Source organism: Protopterus annectens, chromosome 1.part2 (assembly GCF_019279795.1).
Source record: "Protopterus annectens isolate FY-2018-M chromosome 1.part2, PAN1.0, whole genome shotgun sequence".
Taxonomy (NCBI): Eukaryota; Metazoa; Chordata; order Ceratodontiformes; family Protopteridae; genus Protopterus; species Protopterus annectens.
In genome coordinates, this window is record NC_056727.1 from 212,681,248 (window position 1) to 212,694,873 (window position 13,626).

The 13,626-nt window shown below is 39.4% G+C and overlaps 1 protein-coding gene across 1 annotated transcript in view; it reads right to left on the bottom strand.

Moving 5' to 3' along the window:
- VPS54 (VPS54 subunit of GARP complex) overlaps window positions 1-13,626 on the bottom strand; it is a 1,876,392-nt gene that overhangs the window by 718,937 nt on the left and 1,143,829 nt on the right. The window lies entirely within an intron of this gene.

Below are 13,626 nucleotides of genomic sequence, written 5' to 3' on the forward strand. Positions count from 1 at the left end.
GGTATTCCACAGCAGTTGTTGTTAGTTGAAAGGGCACATTGTGTGTATGCTCCATACCTAGCTATTTGAAAGCATAGTAGTAAAGATGCAATCCTACCAGAAGGATTCTGACAAAACTGTGGCAGGAGGACAGTGTGAGACAGCAGTGTGTTTGTGGAGAATGATTACTCATTGTACACCAGGCAGAAGAGTAAATTCATTCCACTATTAAGATGCAGTTGTGAGATTCAAACTGCTGTACCCAGCTGTCTTCAAGGTATGCTTCCCTGGAGGTACAAAATCATTTTCTGATGAAGTACATGTTAAAGAGGAAATACAAAAGTTTGTCCAACTAAAAGTGAGCTGTGAAACAGAATGAGATTCTGCTTCTTTTTCTTCTGGTAATAAAGACCAAAGAGAGACTGTACCTGTGAAATCTTTGCCACTTTTTCAATGGAAAATCATGGAAAGAAGGAAGGCACCATGAGTGTTGACTAGAATAATCAAGAGTAAAGCTGCAATTAAGCAGACGCAGGAGATGGAGATGAACAATATTAAAACCAACAACTTAATGTGGGATTACAATGCAATAATTAGATTTGTGAAATATTAAAGAAGAAAATCTAGAAATACTGGACTTTTTCTTTCTAAAGTATATGCCCTACCTCATGTCATTAATGTCGAGAAAAATGCTTTGGGGAAAGGAACAGATGGGAGAAAGTTAACTGCATGTAAAGAACACACTGTTTTTCTTAGCAATATTTTTGTGGTGTACGATTTTCTTTGCATGCTATAAAGTTTTTTCAGTTATTTCTAAGTGTAATGGAGATTGTAAATAGGTGCTGCTGTTCTTTTTTCCTTTATTTCTCTCTTCTCTTGTTCTTATTGTTAAGTTTTAAGAAATGTAGGCACTGCAATGTAAAAACATGCCTGGTTAAAAGAGCATGACAAAAGAAAAATGAATGTGCTTTTTCTCACTCTTGCATGGAGAATGACTAGATTATGTACCTTAGACTAATTCAGTAACAAGGTTTAAGAGAAAGTAAGTAAATGAAAAAGTAAATGTAATATTATAAGGCTTTTTTCTAGCAAATGAATGTATGCTTAGTGGCAATTCTGCATCTGGCCTTCATGTCTCCATGGAAAAAGTGATAAACAGAAACTGACTGTCTGGTTCTTGTGTCTCCGTGGAGACAATCTGATAATGAGAAATTGGCTGTTTGGCTCTCATGCCTCTATGGAAACAACCTGATAAAGAGAAATTGGTTACAGTCTGGTGAAAAGTGATTGGCTGAGGGGAAAAAATGAAGAGAAACTGGCTAGGAGATGATGTTCGATGAAAGCGTTCAGGGGTTTTCCACCTGGGAGAGCTATAAAGTCAAGAGGAAACCAGTTAGCACTTAGAAACACAGGCTGCACCATGCGCCTTAGCATGGATAACCTTTCTTTTAGGTTAACTCAAGTTTGTGAGTATGGCTGTCAGTTTGAGACATTGGTTCCTATTATGAAGTTAAAAAGTACAGTTGTGTACACTTACCATAAATGTAGATGCTCAAGTGTATTCACTGTTGTAGTCATTACATTTGGGTAATCTGCTGGCAGGTTGCCCTCAGTCGGCCTGAATAACAAAGTCTTGGGTCCTGCGTCGGTTGCTGTCTCCTCTTCCATGACGTCAGGGGTATAAAACATGCAGCCAATGCCATTTTAATCAGTTTTTCTTGCCCCAGATGTCAGGTGCCCCCCAAATGGGGAGCCAAAAAAAATTATATATATATATATATATATATATATATATGCATGTATTTTAGAACACAAAAAAATTACCTCCAACTAAAAGCAAATACACCACAAAGGCTTTTGAGCATAGTGAAGGAAAGAAGAGGTATAATAATAGAGAATAAAGGGGGCTGTCGGGTGGGTAACCCAGACTGCAACAGTGAATACACTCGAACATCTACATTTATGGTAAGTGTACACAACTGTACTATGTTCTTTGTGTTTCACTGTTGCAGTCATTACATTTGGGTAGAAATCTGGGTAGAATCCCAAAGCTATGTATGGAAGGATGGAGTTATACAGTATTAGGAGCAGCTATAAGGCCCTGCAGGACAGCAGTGGCAAAGCCTGCCCTGGATTTAGAAAAGAGAGGTAAATGGTAATGTTTTGTGAATGTATGAACTGAGCTCCAAGTAGCAGCTTCTAGAATGTCTCTGGTAGGAACCCCTCTAAGAAAGGCTGTAGAAGTAGATGCAGCCCTGGTCGAATGGGATCTGATCCCCTTGGGGACAGGTTTACCATGGTGCATGTAGCAGAAACAAATACAATGGCTTATCCATTTTGAAATAGTCTGCTTTGATATAGCCTTCCCCTCTGTGCCTGCAGCAACTGCCACCAGTAGTTGCTCAGACTTTCATAGAGATTTTGTCCTGTTTAGGTAGAATCTTAGTTGTCTGTGTACATCCAATGAATGCAGAATCTGCTCCCCCTTGTTCTACAGATTTGGGAAAAAAATTGGCAGATGAATGGTCTGGTTAAGAGCCACACTGGATACCACCTTAGGCATAAAAGAAGGATTGGACCTGAGGGCCACCCTGTCCAGAGAAAATATAATGAAAGGCTCCACTGCCATGAGAGCCTGTAGTTCTGAAATCCTTCTAGCTGAAGTGAATGCTAAAACAAAGGCTGTTTTCCAAGAAAGAAATTTTATGTCTGCAGTAGCAGCTGGTACAAAAGGAGGTAGGGTGAGTTTTTCCAACACAAAATTGAGATCCCATGCAGTAGTCGGTGCACTCCTGGGAGGTCTCAAATGTTTGGCCCCTCTGAGGTACTGCTTTAGCAGGGGATGAGAAAAGAGAGAAGGCTCTGTGTTGTAATGAGCCGAGATGGCAGAGGCATGGATTTTTATAGAAGAAAAAGATAGGCCCTTGTGAAGCATCTCAGTTAAATATTGCAAAATCTGAGGAATATTGGGCATTGCTGTACTTATCCCTTGTGCTTGGTTCCAGGCACATAATCTCTTCCATTTATCAGCATAAGATTTTCTAGTACTAGGCCTCCTAGCCTCCAAAATGACATCCATCATGGGTTTACTGAGAGAAGTGATTGGTGAAATTAGTTGATTAGCCATGCTGCAAGATTCAGAGTTTGGAGCTGTGTGTGCAGAATTTGATAGTTCCGCTGAGACAATAGATGAGGTGTCTGAGGCAAGTATCACGGAGGAAGGTGTGACATGTTCCTTAGAAGCAGGTACGAGTGTTGGCAAGGCCAGTCCGGAGCAATCAATCATTTTTGTTTTTTCCTGTCTGACTTTTAGTAAAACCTTGGAGAGCAGAGGCAGAGGGGGAAAGGCATAGACTGATAGGTTTTTCCAGCTGAAGGATAGAGCATCCACTTTCCAAGCTTTTTTGTGATGCGTTCTTGGGCAGAATTTGTCCAACTGGTAGTTTTGAGGAGAGGCATATAGATCTATGTCTGGGCTCCCCCACTTTCGTGTCAACATGCTGAAGATTTGTGGATTCAGTTTCCATTCGTGTGGGTCCATAAGATTTCTGCTTAGGTCATGTGCCAAAGTGTTTTACTTTCCTGGCAGGAATTGAGCTTGTAGATGTATTTGGTAAGTCAAGGCTGTGTTCCACAAAGCCATATGTAGTCTGCAAAGGGGGTAGGAGTGGGTACCCCCCCTGCTTGTTTATGTACCACATAACTGTGGTGTTGTCCATCTTTGTCAGTAGTTGTCCTGGATGAAGGAAGTCCTTGAAGGCTGTCAGAGCATTCTGTACAGCTAGCATTTCTTTCTGGTTGATATGTAGGTGCATTTGATTTGGGCTCCATTCACCCTGAATGCATCTCCCTGCAAGCTGGGCCACCCAAGCATAGTCTGATGCATCTGTAGTCAAGGTTTGGGTGGCAGGGGGTAGAATGAATGACAGTCCCTTGTTTTGGTGACAGGCCTCTGCCCACCAAAGGAACTCCTGTTGCAGGCAAGGAATGAGAGGAATCATTGTTTCCAGGCTGTGACAATGTTGATTCCATAAGCTTTTTAGGTACCATTGAAGTTTCCTCATATGCAGTCTTGCATATGGAATTAGTAGAATGCAGGATGCCATGAACCCCAAAGCCTGCAGAATTTGTCTAGCAGATAGCTGGGTTTTTGTGGCCACTTGTTTGAAGCATGTGATCAATTGAATTTGTTTGTCTGGCGTGAGGTAAGCCATCAGGGCAGTTGTATTCAAGCTTGCACCCAGGAATGTAATTATCTGAGAGGGTACCCGTTGCGATTTCTTTTCATTTATGGTGTACCCTAGGCATGTTAGAAGCCTTTTTACAAACGCCAGATGTTGTAGAAGAGTGTCCTCGTCCTCTGCCTGACTTAGACAATTGTCCAGATATGGATAAATTTGAATGTTTCTTTGTCTGCAAAATGCAATTACTGGTGCCAGGCACGTTGTGAATACCCTGGGCGCAGTAGATAAGCCAAAGGGCAGTGCAGAGAAATAGTAATGCAAATAGCCTGCTTTGAAGCAGAGGTATCTTCTGCAAGATTCCCTGACTGGGATATGCAAGTAAGCCTCTTTTAAGTCTAGGGTTACCAACCAGGCATTCTTGCCTAGTACAGGCAGTAGCTGTTGTAGAGTCAGCATCTTGAATTTTGGAATGTCCAGGAAAGTATTTAGAATGGATAAGTCCAGAACTGACACCATGATTTGTCTTTTCTGAGTAGCAGGAAAAGTCTTGAATACAAACTTTGTCCTTTTTCCTTTTCTGTTACTGGTTGAATAGCCCCCATATCCATGAGAGACATGACTTGTTTCTGGGTCTCTGCCAACTGATTTGGGGGCAAGTCTGGTCATCCATTTGGAATTGGCAACGTGTGGAAATGAAATCTGTACCCCTCGGATACTATATTTAAGACTCACTTGTCCTGGGTAATTAGATGCCAATTTTGAGCATGAAGTGCCAGTTTTCCCCCCAAAGGGGCTGGCAAAAGATAAGTGCTTGGAAATGGCAGAGGAAAGTCATTGAGACAGTTTACCGTAGGGCGGTGCTTTGCTACTTCCTGATTTGGAGGTGGAGGCACCCCATTGTTTTGTCCTGTAAGATCCTTGTGACTGAAACCTGGAGCCTTTGGAGTGTTTGGGTTTGCCCTGAGTGGCTCTGTTGGGTACTAGAAAGGACCAATTCTTAGTAGGCCAGTGCCTACTGAACCTGGGTGGCTGCACTTTCAAGAAATATTTTACAGTTTGCATAGATTTAGCTTTGTCTTCCATTTTTTTAAACTTCTTCTGCCTTATTACCAAACAGACTGTCCTGCTGTAAAGGAGCATCCAACAATTTAGCTTTAACATGATCAGGCAGATTTTGCTCCTTGAGCAAAGCATGCCTTCTTATCACAGATCCAGTTACGGCGGCCCTGCAAGAGGACTCCAAGGAATCAAAACCACATTGCAAAGTATGCTTTCTAACTTGTTCAGCTGAATGCAATAAATCCTATAACTCTTTATTTTCCACACAATCAGAAATCAACATAATTTTCTGTTTCAGTAAGCCCATGACATGCTGTTGATAATTAAGCATATGAAATTGACAGTTTAAAGCCCAGATTGCCAGGGTTGCAGACGTATAAACCTTCTTACCCCATCTATCCAGCACCCTGGAGTCTCTATCAGAAGGGGTAGGATTTTTAGCTGTATCAGCCTTAACACCCTTGGGACCCTGAGAAATAGTTTCAGGGTCAGCAGTAGGATTTCTGAAAATAAACTTGGGGGAGTCAGGAACCCTGTAATATCTGTCTGGCTTACTCGGAGCCGGAGGCAGGGAATCAGGAGCCATGCTGGATTCTGAGAAAATATCATCAACAATGTCTAAAACAGGAGGTACAGCCAAAGGCCTATGCTGAGGAAGAAGAAGAAAATCCCTAAGCCTCTTTTTGGATTCTGAAAAGTCCTGACTCTCCCAATGAAAATGTTCCCTTAAGGTATACAAAGTCTCTCCAAAAGAAAAATCCTCAGGAGGAGAAGCAGAAGGGATGGATTCTTCTGCATCAGAGTTCTCATAAGGGGGGATAGAAAATTCCAGATCAGATGAGGAATCAGAAGAAATGGAAACCTGATCTGAAGATTCATAATCAGTGCATTGCCTGGGCCTCTTAGCAGGGGGGGTTGAGAACCCCTGATCAAGGTAATTAAATCCTCAGCCATTTTGATCATTTGTTTTTTTAGGCATAGGGGCCTGAGCATGTGGCTCATGCGCCGGTTTTTTAGACATAGTAGTTGGTTTTGGCTTTGTTTTTGATGATGGTGGTTTAATATACAAATTTTTAGGCCTGAAAACACCCTCAGAAGCCGGTGCCTGCTCAGCGGCTCTGGACCCATCCAAGGGAGAGACATCTGCGGGTTCAATACTTAAAGAATCTCACGGCATACCGGACTCCGAATGGGTCTCGGTAGAGGCCTGCGACTCAAAAGTAGCGGGCATCAGGGGCTGCAAAAGCGCCTCACTGAGAACCGAACTGGCGACTGGCTTAGAAGAAGCTTCGTCGTCGATTTTGGACCTCGACGGTCTGTCTCTGTCTTTTTCTTTGCGTTTTTTGTGAATTCCGGTAGCTAGATTGCTAACCGACCACATTTCAGGATAGTTAAATCTTGAACCAAAGTATTTACAAGCAAAAATATACCGAAGCTTAATAGTGCGTTGGTTAAATTTAGCACAAAACCGACAGCAAGGCACATTGTGGTCAGGGCCTAGGCAAGGAATACAGTACAAATGAAAATCCTTATGAGGTATTTGCTTCCCACAAGTAATACAATTATTAACTTTTACTGACATTGGTAAGGAGCAAGAAAAAGTTTCCCCAACGGGGTACTTAGCTTTAGTTTAAAGACTTTGGTTCTGAAACTCGAAAATGAAAATTTCAGGAGTTGGCCAACCAGCACTTGCGAACTGCTTCTGCTTCGGGCACTACGTGGCAAGAAAGACTGATTAAAATGGCGTCAGCTGCATGTTTTATACCCCTGACAACATGACGTCATGGAGGAGGAGACAGCAACCGACGGAGGACCCAAGACTTTGTTATTCAGGCTGACGGAGGGCAACCTGCCAGTAGATTACCCAAATGTAATGACTGCAACAGTGAAACACGAAGAACATCTGCAATATTTGAAGATGTATATAACTTTTTGTGCTAGTATTAAATTTACAGGTTTTAGTGGGTATTGGGGTTTTTTGTTTGAGGGCTTTCAATAAAACAAAATGTTTTGTAAAATGTGACAGAGGCTCTAATGGGTATGACAGGAAACAACTACATAAAAGTTCAACCTGCCAAACAGTGTATCCATGTAACACAGTGGTGCACAACCTTTTTGTGGGGAGGTGCACTACACGAATTCTTAATGCATCTGTGGGCCACCTCAAAATATAGTAAGTCGTTACGAGTTAACAGGTACAGGTGACTGGCATTTTACTTAAGACAGCAATCATGAAATTGCCCGTTTTCTACATCAACTTTGCATTTAAGTTTATTTTGGCTTATAGCCTTGACTTATTACAAACTCTTGCAGAAAGTTACTTCTGTTTACAGATACAAGTTATAAACAAGAAAGAATAGTTACTTCCATGGCTAAAATTAGAGTTGTGCGCAACTGCAGTCAATTAGGTAAGTAAGCATGTGCTGGAAAGTTTGCATGACTGGAGTTAGGCATAGCATTTTTACACTTTTTTTTTTGTTAATTTTTTGGTTATTCTCTGGGGGCCAGATGGCATTGTGTGGCAGGCCAGTTTTGACCCTCAGGCCAGACGTTGTGCACCACTGATGTAACACAAGCTGGAAGTAGACATTTAACAAAAAAGGTGTTATACATAAAAGGTGAGAATAATAATGTTTTAATACAATGATGTTTTCTGTAATGCATTTAAATGTCAATGGTCTCATAGATAAATACAGAAAACAAAGAATAGTGAACTATATTAAAAAACATAGAGTGCAAATAGCTATGTTACAGGAGACACACTTGGAAAGAACTGAATATGTGAATTTAATAAAGAATGTTTTTCAGCGGAATATCTGGAACAAAGAAGTACTTATATTAATTGCAAGAGGAGCTCCAATAGTGAAATAGGAGTTAAAAAAAAAAATAAATAAATAAAAAGATACTAATGGCAGATTTGTAGTGCTACGGGGCTACTGGCAAGGGAAGAGGATTACACTGGCATGTATTTATATTCCACCTAAAACTGCTATAAATGGAGCTTAAGAAAATTCTGGGAGACATAATCAAGTTTTCAGTAAGTAAAATTACTTATAGGTGGGGACTGGAATTTGATTTGCAGCAATGAAGTTGTGTCTAGGGGTCCCAAAAGGGAAAGTATAACAAAGAAGGGTAGATGTTTGAAGAAATTTATGAAAATATTTGGCATGGAAGATGTGAATTCAGAAACAGGAGTTTGGAGTAGATGCATATGTTCCCCAAGTAAAAACTGGGCTAGGTGAGACAAAATTTACATTTCACATGACATGTGCATTTAACTGAAGGTCTTGATACACACCCAATAGCTATTTCAGATCATGTGCCAATAATAACTAAATTAAAAACACACAGTAATGAAAAAAAATGAGACACCTTTCCACCTATGTGTTGAAAAGAAAGGAATTTAAGGAAAGGGTAGTGGAGATTATTCAGGAGCTATTCGAGAGGATAGAAATTTCTTCTGAAAATATAGCTAGGGAGTGGGATCAATTTATGGTGGAAATAAAAGGAAGGGAGCTATGGTTAAGAAGTAACAAGAATTACTTAGAGGGGCTGATAAATGTTAAAGTATTGCACAATAGTGGGACTCTCACAGAACAAGACGAGGATCAACTGCAGAAAGCTAAACAGAAAATAAGGGATTACCTTGACAATATACAGGAGTTTACAAAGACTGCTGTTAAGCAACTGTTTCTTGATAACAATAGAGCAGAAAATCATTTAGCACACTGACTCAGGCAACAAAAAATAGAAAGAGCCATCACCAAGCTTAGGAAGCCTACAACAAAGGAAGGCAACGAGATCCTGTAGAGGTATTAAGAAATATTTCGGAAAGTCTATGAAAGTCTGTATAAAATAGAAATATGGAAATCAAGAAATGATACACATGGAAATGTTTATGGAAGAATTGAGTATGCCAATGTTAGAGGTAGATGAGGCTCAATTGCTAACAGTTAGGATAGGAGGAGTCAAGATAAAAATTGTGATGTTTAACCAATCTAAAGGAAAGTCCTCAGAAATAGATAGTATTCCTGTGGAAGTTTGGAAAATAGGAGGGAAAACTGATAAAGATCTGGAAGGTTTTGTTTAACATTATTTTAAGAGGAGGAGACGTACCAAAATCCTGGAAGAAAGCAGGAGTAGCTGTAATACCAAAAGAGGGTAAAGATCCATCAGATCCAGCTTCATATAGGCCCAGTTCAATACTAAACAATGCTTATAAAAAGTATTTGTCTCTCTAATGAATGGCAAAAGTAATGTAAAAATTGATAGATATGGATCAATGCAGCTTTGTGGAGGGAAGACAAATATTGGACACCATTAACAGAACACTGATGATCCAGACGGAAGCAGAATATAAGAAAATACCACTGTTGTTGGTGAGTCTTGATGCAGAGAAAACATTTGACAGAAGAAGCTGGGACTTTAAGAGGAGGGCAATGGAAGCATTTGCATTTCCTGAAAAAAAATGTAAGGTAGATTAGAAGGATATATGAGGGATCAGAGGTGAAAATTAAAGCGGGTGGGGTCCCCTCTGATAATTTCTGCTTGAGCAGAGGAACCAGGCACGGGTGCCTTTTTTCCCTTTGTTATTTGTATTATATTTAGAACCACTGGCAAAGAAAATAAGGGATTTGCAAATTCAAGGATATAATTGGTATGGTAATCAAGAAAAGCTGGCTCTATTTGCAGATGACATTATGTTATACTGGACAAAACCAGAAAGAGACATTACAGTGTTGTCGAACATTTTGAGACAGTTTCAAATCTTGTCGGGATACAACATTAATGAAGCTAAAACAAAGGTAATAGTGCTAAATTATGGACCCAAATATGAACTGGTTCAGCAATATCCATATTTATGGGGACAAGATAAAATTAAGTATTTAGAAATACAGATTAAAAACTATTCTGGTATAACAGCTAAGGATATATGGGAAGAGACTAAACAAAAGATGATACAAAAATTGAAAAAATGGTAGATTTGTTATATGGATATGGATAGCAAGATACAAGCAGTTAAAATGTTTTTAGCCCCATTAGTCTTATACACAGGTCAGGCATATTTTTATCAATCAGAGGAGAAGTTGTGGATAGCAATTGATAAAGAGCTAAAGGACTTTATCTGGGAAGGGAAGACCGCAAGAGTCAAGTGGGATAAGTTGATTCTTCCAGTAGAACAGGGTGAATTGAGATTACCCAATTTGAAAGGGTATTTCAGTGCTACACAGCTAAGGCTCCTACACACAGTACAAGCAGAAAACTAGAATTCAAAGTGAAAAGGGATGATGATGAAACAGGGGGGCGGGCTCAAGAAACCAGGAGAGACTTGAATTTTAGATGCAGGCCTTTAAGGAGAATAACAGTAATTATACAGAATGTTATATCTATGAAGTAGCAGAAAGTATCCTAAGAACTAAGCCAACACGGAAATGAAGAAAGGAGGTTCTGCCAATAGGGATGACTGCAATTAGGGATATATATACAATAGGCAAGAGGAGGCTGGAATTTATTAGAGAAAACTGGCAAAGGAACCAAAGTATTGGCAGCAGATAACTAGAGAGGTAAAGATGATGGAATGGGAAGAAGCTAAGAATTTATTTGGACAGCAGGCTAGAGATTGCCTTTCCTATCAAGGATTGATAGAGTATAGGCAAAGAGAAAGAAATGGGGGCTCCTAAATGAAAGACCATCACTGCTAGAGTTTTTAGTAGAATCTAGAACAGAAGCAGCCATCAAAAAAGTAATAATTAGTAGAGCATATAAAATATTGCATGATAACTATAAGAATAAATCAGAGAAGGATTACAAATGATTGGGAAGAGAGACTGGATAACCAATTCACAAATAAACAATAGGAGGATATATATACATGTCTCCCAGATATGCAACAAAATCTAGATGTACGGTTTTTGCTTGGAAATGTTTACGTAGATATTTTTATAACCAAGTAGACTCCAGAGAATTCTTCCTCATGTAGACAGCAAATGCTGGAGGTATGACGGGGAAGAAAGAGGTAATTGGAAATATTTTCTGGGAGTGCAGTGAGTTGGCAGACATTAAGGATTCCCTGCAGGATGCACTGTTGGAGATGCTGGGTGGGCAGACTGGTGAGATGAGGAAGATGACTTTTCTGAGCTACAACACGGAATTGGAATTTAAGGCCTTGCTCTGTCTAATTATGGTGGCTGCCAAAAAACAACTACTAGAAAATGGAAATCAAAATCTAAACCAACTACACTAGAAGGAGTGAATATTGTAAGAGAGAGAAAACAGATGGAATTGAGATCTTTAGAAAAGAGTAGGGAAAATGGGAATTGTGGGAACAATACATACAGGGGAAGAATAAAGTTTAAAAGAAGGCAAGACTTAAATGAGCTATGTAATGTCTGACTGAAAATTACTAGGTAAATTAAAAGTGATGTATAATGTCTGCATCTGGAAGTGTGCCAGTATGGTTTGCAATGTAAAATGCTTGTAACTAGGATTGTGTTGGTGTGGATTGTTTGTCTTCATTTATACAACTGTATGACTGCCCATATTAAGTGATGATTTAATAAAGATGTCCCTTGTTTAAAAAAAAAAGGGCAGGAATTGAATAATTTATGTAATGTTGCTTAGGCTATATAATATATAGCAATATATGTGAAGTATAATGTTTGTTAATGTGAACTTGTTAATACAGTTTGATTGCCTTTATATAAATGTAAAGTAGACTACATCACAAGTGATAATTTAATAAAGGTATTTTAAAAAAAGGGCTTCCTTACAAATCCTAAAGACAAGGAAGTAGGTGGACTGGTGATGTAACCACAATGCCTGTACCTCTCTGTCTGCCTGCCTCTCCCTCTTTTGCAATGTGCTAACACCCCATCTGGGATAATTTCATGCCTTATGGCCATTGCTTGCTGAAACACTCTGCCAATGGAAAATGGGAGGAAAGAAAACGCAAATAAAGTGGTACTGAAAGTAGACGAACTGTTCCATGCCTAAATTAAAAAATGCAAACTTCTTGGAATAATGTTACAATCTGAGGCAACATTTACACAACATGCATCATACTGAAGCAATCTACACTAAATCATTTATATTAAGAAGGAAATCAGAGGTTGACTATGTGAAATGTCAGCCATTTAATGTACACCAATAAGCATCTGTCTGCACTTCAAGATGTACTTTTTCACCATGGCACAAAAAACATAAAATGCTGACACAAGGCAGTGATGCACTTTTGGCAAAAAGCATTTTACACTTTTAATTTAGGTGTTTTTTTATTTTCATGAAGAGACACATATAGTGTACTTGTGCTAGGTATTAGGTGTGTATGACAGGAAAAATGGTACAGACAGAAAAAAGAAACATGAATTTTTGTCTGCTGCCTTGCCTCAGGCATACCACAATGGTATCTAAACAGAGTTGGAAGAACTACAATCATTGTACAGATATAAACAAGATGAGCATGTTATAGAAAATGAAAAGCTGTGTCATGTATTCACTATTACAGAACATCTAACAGTCCCTTGCTACAATACTGATAAATATGCAAGAATAGTGCCATAAGACCAATATCAATATTGACCCATATTTTCCCAAGCCATCAGGCATCCCTCTATATAAGTGTGGAAAGTTTAGTTGTTAAATCATACTCAACATAACAGCTGATGTTCGAGCAGCAGGATCTCTACTTCAGTATCACACACAATGTAACAGAATGACTCTGCAAGCAGACATTTAATCATATGCCCTGATTTCCAGAATATATAGATGCCCTCAGTCAGAGTTGGCCTTCTCCACATTCTAGGTTGGGAGGGTGACCTAAGGGTTGGGAGGGTGGCCTAATGGTTAAGCTGTTTGCCTTACAAACACAAGGTACAGGGTTTGAGTCTCACAAGGGATAATTGGCTAGGCTTAAATGGTTCACAAATGCAGTTAACCTAGTACTAATCTATGAACCAGAACATATATTATGTACAGGGGTGAGCAACCTACACCTTTTTCAGTTCTTTTTGGCTGACTGAGGTGTAGACCAACAGACATGCCTACTGAACCTGAAAATTAGGCTGAAAGACTGCCCTGCCCAAGGGACTGACTGAGGAACTAGAAAGGAAAGTAGGTCACACTGGTAGAGGATTGAAGCCTTCTGACAAAAAAAAATAAATGGGAAAATTTAGAAAAAATGGATGGAGGAGTGTTTTGTGACTGAAAACTTTTCTCTGATAGAAAATATAATCAAAAAATTAAAATTTGGAAATACTTTTTAGCTAATTTTATTCATTAATAGTCAGAGAAAAGACTTATAGCTTCAAGTTCCTCAAAAACTGGAATTTTCCTGTCAGAATTTCAACTGCTTGGTTAAGAGAGAAGAGATTTCAACATGCGCCACTCAAGACGTGGTACTCAGGAT